Source organism: Cryptomeria japonica, chromosome 4 (assembly GCF_030272615.1).
Source record: "Cryptomeria japonica chromosome 4, Sugi_1.0, whole genome shotgun sequence".
Taxonomy (NCBI): Eukaryota; Viridiplantae; Streptophyta; class Pinopsida; order Cupressales; family Cupressaceae; genus Cryptomeria; species Cryptomeria japonica.
The window spans coordinates 16191024-16207555 of record NC_081408.1 but is presented as its reverse complement, the minus strand read 5'-3'; positions in this window follow the sequence as shown (position 1 = coordinate 16207555).

The window sequence follows — 16532 nt, the reverse complement described above, 5'->3', positions numbered from 1 at the left end:
GAGCTAACATTACTATGCATTTAATTTATATTTTTTTTGAACTTTTAAAATAGATTGATAACAAAATTCTGAATTAAACCCATGTATATTTAAAAAATAAAATAAAAAATACCTTGTTGCTAAATCATAGATGTACTATGTTAACCTTAGATTCATTTTCTGCATAAAGTAAATGACAAAATTAAATAATTTTATACAACAACTATAAAAATATATTTTTATTTAAGCTAGAAAATATTAAAATGAATATTTAGAGATGACTATAATATTTTATATCTTATTTTCTGCAAATAAATAAAATGACAGATTTAAATAAACTAAAACTGTACTTCCATAAACAAATCTAATTGTTTTATTTCTTGCCTTCTACATGCATGCTAAACTATTTCATTATTTTCCTATTTTATTTCCTAAGCTTAAAGGAGCAAAATAAATTTCTTGCTTTTCAAAATATTATATACTCAACAAATATTTATTTCAAAACTTAAAGAACTAAATCCAAAAATACTCAATTCGTTTCTACAGTATAACATAATAAAATATTACATTTCTTTAAAGTGCATTTAAAGGACACTAACGTCACTTTACAAATAGGTTTTTCATTTCTAAGAAATGAGGACTTTCAAAGAATAATAATTACTTTTACAAATATTTTTCCGCAACAATTAACTCCAACCACTTCTACTTGTCTTATTTCTTTCTTCCAACAACCTGCAAATAAATCAAGAGCTATGACCATGGAGTGCTCACCTCCCAGCCTAGGCTAACTAGTAGCCACCCCCGATCTTAGAGAACCAATCCCTAGACAGGTTACACATGCAAACACAATAAACAAGGGAAAACAATCACAAACATATTCCCATCCCAGGGCAACCCTACACCACACAATGTGATGTCTTTTCAAGGGTGGTAGTGGACCAAGTACCCTGAGGAGACTGCAAGTAAGGAAAAAAACAAAGCCACCTCATGGCAACCAAAATATATCATAAGTACAATAGCCCCACATCCTTATGCCCCCCAAGACATTCAAGCCTTATTTCCCTCCTTATGACCCCCAAATGCATAAACATGCCATGCAACAAGGGTCACATAAATATCCCTTAAGAACACTCTCACAATGAGAGCCTCTCACTCGAGGGCTGTCAAACTTCTACCACCCACAAGACCATCCTCTCTCCCAAGAGCAAGAGGCCTTGGTTACTCCCGAAACACAGATTTCATACAAGAAGAAAAACATAGAACACAAAACAATTTTCCAAGAGAAACATACAAGAAACTAACCTTTTTACATAAGCAAATTCTTTTCAACATAACATGCAATATAAAAAAACATTACAAGAAAAGTTAAATCAACCTTCAAACTGCCCAAAGTTATGCTAGATTTGTTGAGGATGAGCAACCCAATTTTACAACCCCTTGCTTCTCTACACTTAGCCCAAATTCCTAATTCAAATCTATCTTTTCCTTTCAAAATTCCCTGTCTCCAAAAATGGAGAGTGGGTGATTACCCACTAATTTCCTGATTCTTGCTTAAGAATGGGATGTCATAGGTTTCTAAAATTGAAAAGGAAAGGTAGGGTAGAATGGGAAAGGGATCTCACATTTAAAGAGGAAGGTTAACAACTTAGATGATCCTTCTAATTTCAATTTTCGCTCAACTTAGGAAACCCACTTTTTAGGGTGTCTAAAGGGTCACATGGGAGTTGAAACATGCCTAAAATTACTCCTAACCCTTAGGTATACCTTATGGGCTTTAGGAAACACTCTTAAACTACCCCTAGGTGTCCATTTAACCCCTTTTAAACCCCTCTGAAGTTAATTTTTGGGTCAAACTTAAGTTGACCACCCCAAAGATTCTCTTCCCAAGGCAAATATGGAATCACATTAAATTAACTGAAAAAGCTAGGTTAAACAACTCCCTCCAAGAGACAATTCAAAAATCAAACATAAATCAACACATGTGTCAAGTGACACAATAAAAATACTTTTACAAAATTATACATGAAATCTTGTCTCTTGTTGGATTTACACAAATAAATAAATTCAATCTAACACACATGCAACATCCACTTTCACAAATAAAAATACTATACAAATGAGGTGTTGTCTCTCCAAATAGACAAACCCTGGTTTTACGAACGTACATAGGTCTAGGTTTGGTTCTCCATAATGTTTCCATGGTCACATGGATAATTTTCCTACGCATCTCAATTACACATTAGTGCTTCCAAATATCCTCATAAAATATTAAACACATGAATAAGAATACACATCAAACATTCTGCATACAATTGGCATTAACAAATCAATATCTCATATATCCCAATTTATCCACATAAGCCATTATCATAATCCTCATAATTTCATTCACTTATTAGATACACATCATATTTCCAACATCATAATAAAGTTCTGCAAATCCAGATATAGCTGACATACGTTAGTTCAAGATTATCCAATCAGTGGATCTTTTAGGATTTCAAATTCATAATACATGAAAATTGTACACCACAAGGTGAAATAACTCTATAACTTGGTTCAATTACTTTTCTCACCAATCTATCTGTCTAACACAGTCCATTCTATTGAACTATATAGCATTTATTAATAGGGTCAAACATGGTCAACTAAGTAAATCAAAGCTTGGTTTGGGGAAGGCCTTACATCGACATCTCCACCTTACTAAGTTTTGCTATCAGTTTCCTTCATGGGTCATAAGGTGAAGTCCCTTAAGCTTCCAAAAAAGTCCATATACTGCCAAGTCAAGAAGAAGAAACTCAGTTATAAGAAAGTACTCAAGCATAAAAAATTCTTATACATTAATCAAAAAATCTTGGTAAAACATAGAACCTTCTTACACTAATTCCACAATTACCTTCATGGTTATGACAATAAGTTTGATGAGGAGTCATTAAGAATTTGTGCTTTACAACAAATATTAGGTTTATCCCAAGGTATCAATAGGAGTGGTCCTATCAATTTGTCCTACTTTCATGACCTTCCAATCACTTATTGAGTCATTAATCCATCCAGGGTGACCTCTTTCTCATCACACTTCTCTTCCTCAATCAACCTCTATTTTATTCCATTATCATCACCTAAGGACTTAGTATAATCAAACTCAATCAATCATTTTCAATCAATCAATCATCAACCTTAATCCAAATCAACCAATCAAATAAACCTCATCCTAAGGTTTACACTGTGAAATTTTAATTTAGACCTTTTATCCTTAATCAATCATCTTTTGGATTTTGTGATTGAGGAAGAATCTACCCCAAGTACCCTTTCTTAATCATTTGGGTTGATCAAAACCCTAATCCTTTTTCCATATTTTGCTTGGGAACATAAGTTTGTCTCTCATAGAAGGCTTAATCAATTGATGTTAATCTAGAGGTCTAAGTTGAACCTAGCTTGTTTGTCACCTTGCTTGTGGTCCACATCATCATCCCTCTCCTAAGCCCTAATACAAGGGCTAGGGGGTCATCCTAATCAAATCAATCTTGTCCTAATCCAAGGACCATCCAAATCAAATCAAAATCAAAATTTGTTAAGTCCATTCATCACTTTCCCCCTTCTAAATATTACAATAATTCTTAACCACTTCCAAAGTCCCCTTCCATTTTTCTTCATGTTTAAGGTTACTCATGCATGGTCTTGGTTTGCTTCCAAAAAGAGAAGATGGCCACCAAGGGAAATGAGATGCTTGAAATCAGAGACCCTTTCATTCAAGATTATTAAAGAAGAAGAACAACTCGTTGATCAACCTGACCTCTCTCCATGTGTCCAATCCTTTGTAGATGATCCTTGCAACAAAGACATGATGGAGATATTTTTCAATCATGACCCCAATGTCCTTGTGGCTCAATTAATCATGCACTTGGGGCACAATTACCCATAGGCTTTGACGGATTTATCCTCGATAGGCCATCGAAAGGTGAGCTTATAAATAATTTTATACTTGATCCTCTTCTATATCCTCCACCCGTGACATCTACACCTATGAATTCTATCCTCACAACAACTCTACATCTGATTTCCATTCCACCAAATGTTGCTAATCCACCAAGGTCATTCATCCCCCTTCACAACATGGCTAACTATGTCAACACAACTTTTCCACTCACTAGAACAATTTGAGGATCACAAGCTCCAAACATTTCACAACCTCCCCGTTCTTCATACCCATACATTGGTGGTAGTGGTGGTATTGATGAATACTAAGGAGGGGGGGGGGGTGAATTAGTATACCAAAAAGAACTATATTTAAACTCTTAAACAGTCTAGTAAAAAACCGGTAACATAGTTTAACAAACAAACCGATTAACACACATGCAAACCAGATAGCAAATAAGACATTCACCCACAGAAGCACAAACACCATAACATAAGAGATTTTGACATGGAAACCCAAATGGGAAAAACCACGGTGAGATGAAACTCACAAGTAACTATTTGCAGAATAGGAACCAAACCGGTTAAGGTCATACAATGTTCTTTGCCACAACAGATCCTGTTAGGAATCTCAATCTCTGTTAGGAGATAAGTTCGATTAAAGACTACCTTGCTAGAGGATTTTAGATCCACAGATGTGAACCACCTTGTTAGAGGATTTTACAAAAGGCTTTTTGGGCCTACCCGGTTAAGGGCTACAAGCTTGTCGAAGATGTGAGTAATCAACAAGTGAGTGATCTATCAAATAGCATAGATTGCTTGGTTAGATCCTTGATAGCTCGTTCCTAATGCATTCCAACATTACTTCAGTCTTCAACACATTTACTCTCTGCCTCTTCTCACAGACCTAAACTTTTCTTCTATGTTCACACTTACAAAAACTCATCAACCACCTTAAACCCTAGTAACAACAACTAAAACCCTAGACATGATGTCCTTATGAAGGAATCTGATTTCATGTCAGTCCAATAGGGTTACAATACAATTTCCTAGGTTCAATGCATCTGGACACTTTTGGTAACATGACACATCATGCACCGCCAAAGTGTCGGCACCACTAAACAATCGGTGGATGGTAACTCATCACAAAATGTCGGTTGGTAACTCAACACAGAGTATTATCGGTTCAAACAAAATACTGGTTTAGACAAAATATCGGTTGCTGGTTTGACAAAATGAAGACTGGGAAAAATGTGTTGTGCCGCTTTGTTTCTTCGTACTACTTGAGATCCTTGAACCGCATGGGTCTTCATACCGCTTGAGACCGGTGAACACTTTCTACAAAACACAGATAGTCTAAAGACTATAATACATGATACCAGTTGGAACAAATACCAGTTGAGATTTAACTCATAGAAACAAAAAGTGATCTCAAGACAAGTGTGTGACCATCAATGACAATCACAACATCAAACATCAAAATTGCCAACAATCTCCCCCTTTGGCATTGATGGCAACACTTAGGGAAATTTTGACATCTAAGTGTTTTACAACAAAATTATGCCATAAAAAAAATTACTCCCCCCAAGCATATACGCTATCCCCTCTTTTGGCAATCAAAACAATGTATAACTATTTGCTTACAGAGATAGACATTAAGATATACATAGCATACATCAAAATTTTAAATACCAGAATACTTCTCCCCCTTTGCCAACAATGACAAAGTACAGCTGAACAAACCTTGCTTTCATTTGGTATTAAATAAATAAGAGTTTATGACAATAAAGAGTAAAACTTGTCAAAAACTGATTTAAAGTCCTACAAAAATTGTTTCATAGATAAGGACCAGGACTCAAGTAGGGAGGTAGCCACTTCTTTCTCTGTTTGCATCTGGGAGACCTGTTCTTCCATGACATCTATTGTGCTCATTTCTTGAGTCACCGTTAAGGCATCCAGATTGAGATAACTTTTTTGGAGAATTTGCAACCTGGGCAGTAGGACCAGTTGAAGTTCCTGCAAGTTCCTTGTCCAGTTGCTTATTTCTGCCTCAATTCTTGCAGACTAGAGTTGAAGTCTGTGAATAGTTTTCCCATATGTGGAGAAGGAATCATATGGCATCTTGAAGGTGCTGATAAATGACTACATATCTGATTGCAGTTTGTCCTTTTGGGTGAGCACATCATCACAAAATAGATGAGGTTGACATATCTTGCTAAGAAGTAGATTGCCTTAATCCAGAGTACCCCTTATATCTTTTTGAGCTTTTTGCAGATCGGGCTGGAGCTCATTTAGCTTCTTCACCAGAGCAATGTTCAGAGCCTTTTGATGCTCTTTCTTGGCATTTGCCTCTGCTACCTCTTCTAGGCTCACACCTGATCATCCACTACTGTGCATAGGAGTTTTAATTTTGCCAGTGATGAGTCAGTATTGGGGAGGTTTGTGCTAGGTATCAAACTGGTAAGAGTGTCCGCAGCTTGGATCACATCTTCCTCCTTCTTCCTCCTTATTACTTCAAGGCGATCTTTAGCAATCTTAATGCTCTGTAGTAGCTCCATTTCACTTGCAGACTGGAGATCAATAGGACTGGTGAGGTTAGCCGGTTTGGCTTGACTACCGGTTGCTTTTGGAGTCTCCATTTGAGTCTCTATTTTCTACTTTGCTGCTTCTTTCCGCTTCTCCTCTTCCTTTTCCTTCTCAGCTTTCTTCTTCTCCACTTCCTTTCTCTTCTTCTTCTCCTTTTCCTCTTCTTCTTTCTTCTTCTTCTCATCTTCTTGTTTCTTTTTCTCTTCTTCCTCTTTTCTCTTTTCCTCCTCTTTCCTTTTCTTCTCCTCTTCATCCTTCTTCTTCTTCTCCTCTTCATCCTTCTTCTTCTTCTCTTCTTCATCCTTCTTCTTTTCCTCTTCATCCTTCTTCTTCTTCTCTTCTTCATCCTTCTACTTCTTCTCCTCTTCATCCTTCTTCTTCTCCTCTTCATCCTTCTTCTTCTTCTCTTCTTTGCTGCTTCCTATTGCTTCATTTCTTCTCTTGTTTGCTTCACCTGTCCTGTTCCTTTGGATGGTGTACCTTGAGTAACATTTTCACCATCTAAGGCATCAACATCAATGGGTTCCATTTGCTTAGTTACCTGTTCTCCTTCACTATTGTATACTTCATCCGGTTTAGTTATTGTCGGTTCTTGCTCAGCCTTCTTGTTGGCTTGAAGTGCTTTATAAGATTTTATAGCAGTCATCATGTGAAGATGAGTGTCTTTTTCAACATCATCAATTCTCCCTTCTAATAACGAGAGTCTTCTCCTTCTAGTGAAGAAGAGTCCTTTGTTCTGGTTTATGACCTCAAAGAGCTCAGAATTTGATAGGTCAGGAAAGTATTGGGCAAATACTTTCTCCCTTATTTCCTATTCCTTCTCTATGGCAATGCACCATTTGTTGTCTAGAGATTTATACAAAGAATTTGGTGTCTCAGATCTAATTTCTGAAAGTGACCGGTCATTAACACATAGATACTTAATAACTTCCTGTTCAACTGCTTCCTTTTCATCATCATTGAAGTCATCAAAATAATCAATTAAATCATTCAGCAATTTTCTTCTAATATTCTTTATGGTTCTTTGACAATGTGTCAAAGGTTTGTAAGAAGAAATGTCAATATTTAGTGGTGTAGATGATGCCGGTTCATTCTTTGTCTTTTTCTTTGTCTACCTAGTCTTTTTAGGATTTTCTTTAGACACTGTTTCTTCTGAGTCCGGTGAGTTGTTCCTTGTCTTCCTCTTCCTCTCGAAGACTTTTGTAGGTGCCACTTCCAGTTTCTTCTTAACTGGTGACCGCTTGGTCACTTTAGGACTGGTTGCAGTAACTAGTGCTGATGCTGAAGGCACTGCCTTTCCTTTCTTTGCTGAGGGTTCTTCAATAGGTGTAACCCTTTCTAAATAAGTTCCAGTTCTCTTTGCCTTAGGATCAAGAGGTGAGGCAAGTAGGGTAGAGGCATACCCATCCAACATTTCATACATCACCTCATAGCCCATAGGCTCCACTTCTTCTTGTCTAGGCTCAACGGCCTCCATTATGCATTCATCCACGTTGATGGTGAAGCAGATGTCCTCTTTGTATTTATTGACAATGTCACTAGATATCCTCATCCTTAGGCTCATCTTGCTTCTGAACTCATCAAAGTACTTGTTCAGAACTTCAGGGTAACTGGTTCCAACTGATTGTAGACTTTCCTTGATTTGTTTTGTCATCGGTTGATCGACAGACCATTGAATGTCTCCTACTCCTAGAAGGTAGCCTTGAAAGTAAAAGAACAACCCAACCAGTAGTTGTCCGAACTTGAATCTTAGTGCATTGTCTTGTTTGATCGATTTAAGATTCAACAAAAGTTGTCTTCGCATACAGGTGCACAGATCAAATGATGCATCATCCTTGATCATCCTATAGGCAGCATTTATCGCAGTAGCAGAGACAAAATTAATTCTGCTGGTAGAGAATGTCCGGTAGCCTATCACCATGAAGGCATACTTGACCAGATCATCCTTGATTGAGTTGATGGTCATACCACGTGAGTCGCTCACTGAACTGGTGAGGTTGGACATTTCAGTCTTGCTTACCTTCCTTAGGGCTGGCACTTCTCCTGTATTGCAGAAACCAATGATGACATGAATTGCTTGTGGTGTGATATCATGTGTTCTCTCAAGATACATCTTGTCACCATGAACTCTCCTCAGAATGATTTGAGTGTGATCATCTGTAAAATCCTCAAGGAAATAAACTGCATTGTGAAGCTTCTTCTTCTCCAAGATGCTATACTCCAGTTTGATCTTCTTATCCTTCCCATAGAATAGACCTAGCTGAGAATGGATTGCGAGAGACCCTAGGTCTTCAATTTTGTAGTCTATGTAATTAGAAATCCCTTCTTCTACCATAACAGTAGTCGGTACTTGAGACAGGGCATTGTATTTGACTTTCACTTAATGAAGTCCATAGAATCAACAGTTGCACTAGAACTATCATGAGATGCGGAAGCCATGATAAAACAAAAAACTCGAGAAATACCTTTTGGAAATCGAGAATTTAGGGCTTGCTGATTCCACTTCATCTCACACTTCGTCAGTTGCTGAGTCATCGCTTTGAGTTCTTATTATGACCATTTGATATTTGCTTTTGAATCTTCTTCAGGGTTTTGAAATTTCTTTGAATCACAACACAAATAGCTTTTTCTTTGCTCTGCACTCGAAAAACTTCTTCACTCAAAAAATGATAGTGAGAAATGATCTGAAAATTCCTTTTAAACACATTCCTCACCTACCATAATAAATGCTCCACTATTAGGTCGTAAACCCTAATTTGCCTTTTACTATTTCTGGTCTTCTGCCAAATGACAAGTATCACATACCAATTAAGGTCTTTTGCCAGTTCCAACTGGGGGTTCAAATTATTTCACCATTTGCTCCCCCTAAGCTTTTTGTAGCTTACTTTGCTAATTCCGAAATTTCCACACTAGGTGCAGAAACCGGTTCATCTTGAATTACTTCTTCTGGCTTCTTCTTCTAGGTTTTCTTCATACTTTCTTGAACAGTTTCGACATCAATTTTTCCTTCTGGAGTGACCGGTATGTTATCTGATATGCTCTTTCTACTTCTGCAGAATTTGGCAATGTGACCCGGTTTGTTGCAATGATAGAAAACCATTCCAGGTGCTTTCAAAGGTCCATTATTCATGTTTCCATTCTTCCTTCTGCATGTTGCAGTAGTGTGATCATGACCATGACAAATCCAATAATTTTCTCTCCATCTAGTTGCCACTTGATAGCCACCACTACCTGACTGATGATTATAGGTATTAAACCAATTGGGATTCCGGTTCACAGAAGGTTCCAGACCAACTCCTTGAGTCCTCTGAGGATATCTTCCAATGTTGCTCATAACAGACCTACATTCAGATGCTCTATGCCCAAACTTGTTGCATGCAGAACAATTACCATTGAACTTATTGGATCTAGGTACATTGTTCATGAAGTAAGGAAAGTTATTGTAGGCTTTGCTTCTACACACATTAGCAGTATGTCCTTCTTTAAGATAGTTAAAGAAAATAGGTTTTAACTTTTGCTTACCTTTATCTTTGAATGCTGGTTGCTTCTTTGATGCTTTAGCATTTGCACCAGAGGTCTCACCTTCCTCATGACTAGGGAAACCAAGTCCATTGGTATTCTTTACCGGTTTGGCCGATTCAAGATTTTGCTCAAGCTTAATAGTACTCTTGTTGAACTTAGCAAGTATTTCCTTTGACTCAGAGAGTTCTTTGGAAATAGCAATATTTGTCTCCATCAAGTTTGCATTTTCAGAGATGGCTATGTTCAGTTCTCCTTGCATGTCTTCCTTTTCCACTTTGCTCGCATGGAGTTGAGCGGTTAGAGCACTGATCTCTTGCTTCAACTTGGAGATCTCATGATCTTTGTCCTTGACCAGATCTTCAGCCTTCCTCCAGTTCTCAAGCTCTTGACACATTCGGATAGTCAGTCCTTCCAACTCCTTTCTCAGGTTGGAGTTTGATTCATTCAACTTTTCTACTTCTTGAATTAGGGCTTCCATATCCACTTCATCAAAAGAACTATTTTCAGATAGCTCCATCAGTTTCTCAGCATGTTCTCTCCTTTTTTCCTGAGAGGCCTTATATTTTACCATAAGCTCATCATAGGCTTGCTCAGACTGAGTGAGCCGATGAGTAAGTTCCCTCACAGTGTATTCCCCCATATCTCTTTCCAAGTGGTTAGACTTATAGAAAGATTTTCTCTGATACCAATTGATGAATACTAAGAGGGGGGGTGAATTAGTATACCAAAAAGCACTATATTTAAACTCTTAAACAATCTAGTAACACACCGACAACATAGTTTAACAAGCAAACTGGTTAACACACATGCAAACTAGATAGCAAATAAGACATTCACCCATAGAAGCACAAACACCATAACATAAGAGATTTTGACATGGAAACCCAAATGCGAAAAACCACGGTGAGATGAAACTCACAATTAACTATCTGCAAAATAGGAACCAGACCGGTTAAGGTCATACAATGTTCTTTGCCACAACAGATCCTGTTAGGAATCTCAATCTCTGTTAGGAGATAAGTCCGGTTAAAGACTACCTTGCTAGAGGATTTTAGATCCACAGATGTGAACCACCTTGTTAGAGGATTTTACAAAAGGCTTTTTGGGCCTACCCAGTTAAGGGCTACAGGCTTGTCAAAGATGTGAGTAATCAACAAGTGAGTGATCTATCAAATAGCATAGATTGATTGGTTAGATCCTTGATAGCTCGTTCCTAATGCATTCCAGCATTACTTCAGTCTTCAACACATTTACTCTCTGCCTCTTCTCGCAGACCTAAAATTTTCTTCTATGTTCACACTTACAAAAACTCATCAACCACCTTAAACCCTAGTAACAACAACTAAAACCCTAGACATGATGTCCTTATGAAGGAATCTGATTTCATGTCGGTCCAATAGGGTTACAATACAATTTCCTAGGTTCAATGCATCTGGACACTTTTGGTAACATGACACATCATGCACTGCCAAAGTGTTAGCACCGCTAAATAATCGCTGGATGGTAACTCATCACAAAATGTTGGTTGGTAACTCAACACAGAGTATTACCGGTTCAAACAAAATACCGGTTTAGACAAAATATGGGTTGCCGGTTTGACAAAATGAAGACTGGGAAAAATGTGTTGTGCCACTTCAATTCTTCATATTGCTTGAGATCCTTGAACCGAATGGGTCTTCATACTGCTTGAGACTGGTGAACACTTTCTGCAAAACATGGATAGTCTAAAGACTATAATACATGATACTGGTTGGAACAAATACCAGTTGAGCTTTAACTCATACAAACAAAAAGTGATCTCAAGACAAGTGTGTGACCATCAATGACAATCACAACATCAAACATCAAAATTGCCAACAGGTATCCCATCCTCGTCTCATAAAATCCTAGTGTCTAACATGGGTCACTATGTCCCTAATGTCCCTAATCAACAACTTGACCTCCTAAAAGAAATAAAGGACATGAAGGACCTCATCAAGAACCTAAAGAATGGGATAAAGAAGAGACCTTACACTTTCAAGGAAATATTTCCTTGTCCCTATGACCCATCTATTTCAGTCGCACCCTAGCCACCTAAGTTTGAAATACCTAAATTTGAAAAATACAAAGGTAAGGGTGATCCTAGGGACCACATCTATGAATTTCATATCCTATGTCAAGAGGTCTCTTACAGTGGCATCTGCCTTAGAAGACATTTTCCAAAAACTCTTAGTAGGGATGCCCTCGCTTGGTTTTCTTTCCTACCCTGTGGCTCCATCACATCATTCCTAGACCTGGTAGAAACATTTGTGTCTCACTATGCCTACAACATTGAGAAGGATGACTCTATGATGGACTTATGCAATACAAAGCAAAGGCCTAGAGAAACTTTTGCCAACTTCCTTCAAAGGTGGTGACATCTCATCAAGAAGTTTCCTTGGGACATACCAGAACCTTATCAAATTGAGTTATTTCAATGTAACTTGGTACCTGAGTTGTCTAAACCTTTGAATTTTCAATTTCTAACCTCCTTTAATGAAATTTCTAAGAAATGTTTAGCCTTAGAGAATGTTCTCTTAGATGAAGGAACTTTAAAGCACTATAAAAAATCTGGTCAAAATTCTTCCTCTTACAATGACAAGCCAAAGTTTTGGTCTAGAAACAAAAATGTTGTCAATGATGGAGTAATTGATGCCAAGTGTGTCCAAACCATTTCTGCCTCATCCAAACTAACCACCACCAAAAAATTCTTCAACAATCAATCCAATCAATCACAGCCTCACAACAATCCTTTTGTCTAAGGTTGACCTCCTCACTCCAACAATTAGTCCCAACATGAGTACACTCCACTTGGTGAGCCTACGTAGGTTATTTTCCAAAAGGTTGTCAAGGCTAGCACTATTGTCTTTCTGATAACATTCCCTTTTGATCCAAATCAACCTAAAACCCAATGGTATAATGAGAATGAATACTATGACTACCATCATGTCAATGGTCATGATACACACAAGTGTATGAAACTCAAGAATTATATCCAAGACCTTATTGACAAGGGTGACATTGAGGTTGATGTTACAAAACCTGGTAACTCCAATGAAAAACTTAAAATTTAGCAGGACCCTTTTCCCAAGGATGGTAAGGACAAGACCTTATCATCTCATGCTATCAATTATGACTATACTAGTCACATATCTGGATTTGATTCCTTAGTAGGTCACATAGAGCCCATCGACACTTGCATTAACACCATCAAAATTAAAGGATCTAATACCTCTCCTGCTACTCATAGACCTAGGATCACTATCCAAGGTTCTTCTCCTCTACAAACCTCAAACTGATCCTCCCAAGCAAAAGTAGTCATTTAAGGCACTACACCTTCTAATTCTTAGAATGAATGCAATGTTACTACCCACAGAGGAAGAGTGGCCATCTAGGGAGCTCCTCCTCCTCCTCCCCAACCTCCCATGACATCTACTCATCACTATGATAGCCTTGATTATCTCGGAAAAACAACTACACAAATCTCCATCCTTGAGGTCCTCAAGACATCCCCTGTCCATAAAGAGATCCTTGAACAAGCCCTCCTGGAGTCCCATGTTCTAGATAATATTAATGCAAACCAATTCCAAGCCCTTATTGGAAACCTTTCTGCACAACATCACCTTGTATTTACATCCAAGGATGCACCTACTAATGACCCACCTCATAACAAGCCCCTCCACATTGAAGCTATTGTACAAAAACATAAAGTTAAGAGGGTCCTTATAGATGGTGGATCTGGTTTAAACCTTTACACAAATAAGTAAATCAAACAATTAGGAATCTTTGAAGATTTGGTTGACACCTCAGGGAAGATCACAATAGAAGCCTATGATGATGCGAAAAGAGTCTCCAAGGGTACTATAAAATTGCCTCTTCAAGTGGGCCCTATAATTTTAGATACAACATGTCAGATTTTTGACTTTGATCTCCCATACAATATCCTTCTTGGCCATCCATGGATCCATTCCATTAAAGCTATTCTATCCACATACCACCAATGCCTCAAATTCCCATTCAATGGTAGATAAATCACCATCCACACTGACCCACAACCCTTACAATATTGCAAACTCCTTGAAGGGAAGAACCCCTACCATTTCCCATGCAATAAAACTTCTCCATCCCCTCCATCCGATCCATCCAACATTGCATCCACCTCATCCCAATCTAAGATCAAGGTCAAGATCATTGACAATGGTTGTGGAGAGTATACCCTCCAAAATGATCTTTATGTGGGTCAACTCCCACCGTATCCTAAGTCATATGGAAAGCCAAAGGAAATCAAGAAACAAAACAAGCCCACTATCAAGTGCAATAAAACCACCTTCCAGCAGTGGGGTCCACTTGATGAAGAAAGTCTGGAAACTGATGTCACCTCTTGGTTATACCAAGAAGAAGATGAAGAACCAACAAACATCCCAAAGTGGATGTATCCAAAAGCCTATGTTATTGTAGATAAGATGGGTTATAAAGGTCATGGTCTTGGACCAGAAGAGCAAGGAATAAAGGCACCAATCTCTCCAATCTCTTACAAACACAATAGGGTATTGGCTTACTCTCTTGTACCTAAGATCACTATCACTAGTGTCCAACCAGAACCTCCTACTAAAGTTGAAGACTTCAATAAAGAGGAATTCCACAAAGTGCCTTTCAAACACTTTAATGATGTATTTGATGACACCTACATGAACACCATTACCCCCTGTGTAGGGGAAAAAGTGACACTAAGCAAACATGCCCTAATCTCACCTTCGATCACACATTTGTGGAATACGAAAGAGCCTAGAGGTATCACACAATTGGCTACTTCTTCTTGTGGAAGAGAGAGCCACGGGCTACCTATTAGGATTTCTATTCCCTTGTTGTAATTGAAAGATAAAATAATGCAAGTTCAATCCCTAACCCCAAAGTGCAAGTATGAACTAATAACAAGATTACAAAATTGAACTTAAATGATGGAAAGCTGTAAACACAAGGATAAGACAAGAATGTAAATGCATACCCGGAGTTAAAATCTGACTAAAAATGTTCAGGACGGGGGCGCGGGCGCCACTGTCCTGATTTTGCCCCTGAAACTGCTCTGGAAACTACTGTTTTGCAACCTGGAAAAGCTGTCAAAATGCTAAAAATGTTGTCTGTCAAGAGGACCAGGGCGCCCAGCGCCCCTGTCCCAGGGACCAGGGCACCCAGCGCCCCTGTCCTGGCAGGACCAGGGCGCCCCACGCCCCTGTCCTGGTCTTTTGCTCTAAGATTTGGTGGGAAGGTCGGTCTCAGTCTGCTTCTTCCGAATCTGCAACTTGCGGCGTCGTCCGAATTCCGAAACCTGCACTTATATCTGAAAAGGTGTTTGGGTGGCTATATAGGGTTTTGCCTTAGTCAAACCCCCACTTCGGTGATTTCCACCTCCACGAATAGCCAAGTTGTATTGTAAAATGTATTGTGTGTGCAGACCTAGTGTGTGTGCAAGGTCCTAAAATGCAAGAAAGCAAACTAGAGCAACCTAGAAAGTAAACCCTAATTGCTTGTAAATGATAATGTAAATGCTCTAAATCAAGATGCAAAGTGATCTAAAGCATGAATAAAGGATATATTGAAGCTTATGCAAAGACGTGAAAACAACATGAAATCATACCCAACCCTCAAGGGAGGAGTACAAGCCAATCTTCAGTCGGTAATTTCCTATTGTTCTTCAACGTCTTCCAAGCCCTAAATGAATGAATGAAATTGATGAATGCTTGATGGATGATGTTGAATTTTGTTGAAGTCTTCAAAGATCTGCTCTTTCACTGCATAGAAGGTCCCTGAAAACCAAAATTCTGGATCCCTTCAAATGAAGAAAGAGAGCTCTTATGTATGAAACCCTAGATCGTAAATTCGTATTTTGGCTGACCTAGAGATTGAATATCCCGCCAATTTCTTGGGGTTAAGCTTTATTTTATGATTGGATCGCGCTCCTAAAATTTCGGGAAAAATGTCCGGGACCATGTGCACGGGCGCCATGGTCCCGACAACTTTTCACCAAATTTTCAGGGCCGTCGGATATGATGATTTTAGAGAGAATCCCGAAGTTACAGGTGATTTCGAGATGTTTTGACCCCGAAACCAAGCCCCCAAGTTCGGAATAGGACTTAATTAGGGTTTTTGATTAAGTGATGTATTGGAAGAATAAAATGAAAAGGGCACACTTTAATGAAAGGGCCCAACTTTATGATATGGGAGATGATAAAATAGAACCTTAGACCTAATTAATTTAATTAATTAAGTGCTAAAGGGGAAATGCAATGCAAGATGCAAAATGCGCCAAGGCGGGTGCTAAACTAGGTGTGAAATTGTACCACCCTAGCAAGTGCGTACAATTTACGACGCTACATTTAGCCCCCACTTTAGCGGTCATATGAACACTACGTGCATATGCAAGCTAAAGTACAGAAAAGTAAACATTATTTGAAAAAGGATATATCCATAAGTCTGTCGAACGAAGCCCCCAATGGTATCTGCAGTACACAGTT